This window comes from Sinocyclocheilus anshuiensis, unplaced genomic scaffold (genome assembly GCF_001515605.1).
Source record: "Sinocyclocheilus anshuiensis isolate Anshui unplaced genomic scaffold, SAMN03320099.WGS_v1.1 scaffold165, whole genome shotgun sequence".
Taxonomy (NCBI): domain Eukaryota; kingdom Metazoa; phylum Chordata; class Actinopteri; order Cypriniformes; family Cyprinidae; genus Sinocyclocheilus; species Sinocyclocheilus anshuiensis.
The window spans coordinates 329,535-333,961 of NW_015540851.1; positions in this window are offsets into that span (position 1 = coordinate 329,535).

Here is a 4,427-nt window from a genome sequence, read left to right on the forward strand (position 1 = left end):
TCAGCCTCAATAGCTCAGTGTTGCCAACAAAACACTGTTTTGTTTTGGAGTCTGTCCCTCCGTGTTAAGAAATACTGCCACTGAAATCCACCACACCACTAGACTTCAGCACATCACATAACACTAACCTGTCCTCACAGCCCACATTACGACAAGCCCATTCTAAAAAATGGGTGTGTTCTTTAAAATTCCACCAAATTCCAATCAAATGTAAGTGGTGCATCCTGTCTGCTGAGATGCCGTTTTAATATGTCTACAAAAAACTAATTGAGAAACATTGAGATTTGGAGGCATTTTCTTGGTTATTTTACAGAAATGAGAGAGTGCTATGCAAATGCTGTTTGAGTTTTAAGGGCAAGCTGTTAATGCAATTCCTTTAATGTCTCACAACATCAAGAGAGATAAATTAAAATAGCTTGTAAAGATTGCATGGCCTCTTAAAATGGGAATTTGAGCTTAATTCTGATACTTTTAGTTTCTCAGCTGTTGGTAAGTTACACACACACACACACACACACACACACACACACACATATATATATATATATATGACAATTCAGCTTTTCCATTACAGGAATACATTACATTTTAAAATATATTCAAAAAGAAAACTGTTATTTGAAATTGTAATAATATTTCACAATATTACTATTATTATTTCTTACTGTATTTCTGATAAAAAAATGCAGCTTTGGTTAGCCTAAGAAACTTTTTTATAAACATTAGAAGATTGTTCTACAATCTTCTCTGACAGTGTCTCTGAAAAAGTAAAAACAGTAATTTTGTGAAATATTATTACTATTAGTATTTAAAATGATATATTAAAAAAAAAAAAGTTTTAAAATTCAGTTTACTCCTGTGATAGAAAAGGATGTTTGTGTATGTATTCTGAATTCAAACATTTACAACATATAATAATGTTTCTTTGGCTTTGTAAATGTTAATATTAGTTGATGCATTAGGCATGATTAATCATGAACAACATTTTTACTGCATATTGTAATCTATATTAATGTGTTTAATTATAAATATACTGCTTTTCATGGTTAATTCATGTTTGGTTATAATACATTGGATAATTTATTTAACCTGTTGAATAAAAGTATTAGTGTAAAGTATTAAAGTAATGTGAAAATTATTGAAACATACAACCTACAACGTTTCACTTCACCAGGAGTTAACTGATGGACTGGAGTCATGTGGATTACTTGTGGATTACTGTGATGTTTAAATAAGATGTTTGGATTCTCATTCTGCCGGCACCCATTCACTGCAGATGATCCATTGGTGAGCAAGTAATGTAAAGCTGAATTTCATCCAAATCTATTCTGATGGAGTAACAAACTCATCTATATTTTGTATGGCCTGAGGGGGAATACATTTTCAGCTAATTAACATTTTTGGGTGAATAATTTCTTTAATAAACTCTGTACATAATTATTTTTCTATATCCCCCCCCTCCGATAATTCTAATACTGAAGGAAATAAGCATTTTAGTCTTTAATGTGTGCTTGGATATCTCTAAAGCTCACCTGAATTTGTTTCAGGTCATCAGTCGCTACATAATGAAGCCTTGAAAGCCACTCTGACTAACTGGCCAGCAGGGCAGCTTGTGTTTGAGACAAACCTGGTGCTGTACACACTGTGGGCAGTGGTTGTATTTCGAGAGAATGAGGATTTTCAGATCTGTGAATAGCCTACTTTAAGCAGCTGAGAGCTCTCTAAAGCTCTCATGTACCTCATCTTCTGAAGATAGGCAAAACCAGTGGGACCCTGCAGCTACAGACATGAATCTGAAGCACAGGTGCCCCTCAAGATGTTGTATTTTTATCCTTTATGTGTTTTTATGATGTTCTCTTCTTTGCTTGTTCCTTCTTGACATCTTTAAAGCTCCTTCAGTGTATTGTCTTCTCATGGAGGGAGCAGGTCTCTGAAGCAAACAAGAAAACTGGGGCCTGATTGCACCAGCTGTGCGTAATTTAAAGCTTAGCCTAGTTGTGGCATTAGTGGGTACGAAGTTAAAACTTGCATGCTAGTAAATATTTGTTGAGATGAACTATTAAATTCACTTGAAACACAACCTCTTGTATAGCCTAAACTAAATATTTACCGAAGCGTTCGATCGATTGGAATAAACTTACAAGCTGATTGGATTACACCAGTGAGCTCATGTTTTGTGCGATAGATTTGAATCCTTTAAACATATTGATTGATATTTACAGTATGAAACAACTGAATGGCTGTCCAGCATGAATGTGTGCAACAACCTCTGTCGCTATTTTAGTAACAAAAAAAAATAAAAAATTATATATATATATATATTGATCATTTGACACTGGAGACTGAAGTAATGATGCTGAAAATGAGCCATTTGCATCACAGGAATAAATTAAATTTTAAAATATATTAAAATAGAATATATTAAAAATAGAACATAAAATAGAACATTTTCTGAAATTCAGATCTTTTCAATGGTAGTGTACATTATTCCAGTTAGTTCAATAAAATAAATGTATTTATTTTAAAAGAAAAAAAAATTGTATTTTGTTGAATTAGTGTTAAACAAATTTACCTTATTAATTTTAGAAACAGTCTTTGAATAATTATTATTTGTATACTTAAAATATTTTCACAATTGCTTATGTATGTGTGGTTTACTATATTTCAGCATTATTTATGTATTTATGTTAATGAAAGGATCATTTGTTACCATTGACATTTACACAAAAATCAAATCACAGTTTACGGACAGCTTATGACCTACAAGCTATCAGATACCGCAACCAAAACAAAGTACAGAGTTATACTTACTAACTAGTGTGAACTTTTCGTCCAATTTAAGCAAGACCTCACGAACGGCTGGTGCAACCCTGCCCTGATGAAATAGATTCTGGGAAGATGGACAGATTCATTTGTCCTCATCCTTTGGTGATGGAGGTCTTACTTTTGCATTAGAGTCTCTCCAAACAAGCTCTTAACGTATCACCTACAGTTAATGGCCGGCCATGTTCATTAAGGGAAAAGCACCACCACAGATAACACAACAGCTTTTCATCCGCCTCCCACTCACTGTCTCCATGGCAGAAATGGTCACCATTAGTAGCGTGCGTCTTCGAGTATGATCATCAGTGCTCTTAATGACTGTGAGGCCACAAACTCCTCACACACTCACAAACACACACTAGGGTCCTCTGGCATCATCAGACCTCGCAAAAGTGAAATGGTCAATTAGGATCCTGGCCAGCTAGCTCCATTACAGCCCAGCACATGGTCATCACTGGTCATTAAGACACCTGAGTCACCAAGAGCCACCAATTAGGCTCCGTTCCAGCAGACCTTGAGATCAGCTTTCAAATGCTAATGCCTGTCTCAATGAGACTTCTTATTTCTCTCAGAGCTATTTAAATGGACTGTACACAGTCTCAGATGAAATATACGTAAATGAGTCACACGCTCACTCAGATGATGAGGAAGGGAATCATGGGTGCGATGATGTCGAGCGTATTAACAGTTGTGTTTAAGTAGCTTTAACCCAAACCGAAAATAAATACATCTCAAATTAGCAAAAGAGAGAGAGGGATGAAGTGTGGTGACATTTTGGCCAAATTAATCTCCTTCATCATTATCACAGGGGCTTAATTAACAATCTAGACAGGGGAATGAGAGGAACGGAGGATTGCTTTTCATTCCACCTCCTGAAACCGGGATCCGCATCGTGTTTCCTGGAGGTCCGAGTCTTTCACCTAATCTCTCAGGTTAATTCACAGAGGCATTTGAGCCCTTGAGAAAATGAGAAAGCAGATATGCGTAACTGGTTCCTGGCCTTGCTGTTTTCCAGTTTTTCCTGCAATACAATATTACATTTAAAAATGAATATAAACCCATATTTATACTTTTTTAAAAATAAATAATAATTTATTTCTCATATCTAATGCATTAACTTGTCTTAACAAATTGAAAGTTATTCTAAAGTGTTACCAATACGCAATTAACACTTACCCCCGGTTTCACAAACAAGGCTTAAATCTAGTCCCAGACTAAAATGCAAGTCTGAGCTGTTATAACTGAAGAAAACTTGCACAGACATGTCTTAAAATATGTCAGTGGCATTGTTTGGTTTCAATTTTTTTTTTTTTTTGTCCCTTTTTCCAAGGCACATTTATAAAGTTACTTAAATGTCCTAATTTAACTATGGCCTAATCTTGGCTTAATCTAAGCCCTGTCTGTGAAACCAGGCCCAAATGTCAACAATGTCGTGTTCATAACATTTTTTTTACTGTAACAATGGTATGCAATAAATCACACCAGCTTTAGTTATTTAGCCTAGAGAGATTGAAAGAGAGGAAGTTACATTATATGTTAAAGGGGTCATATGATGCGATTTCAAGTTTTCCTTTCTCTTTGGAGTGTTACAAGCTGTTCGTGAA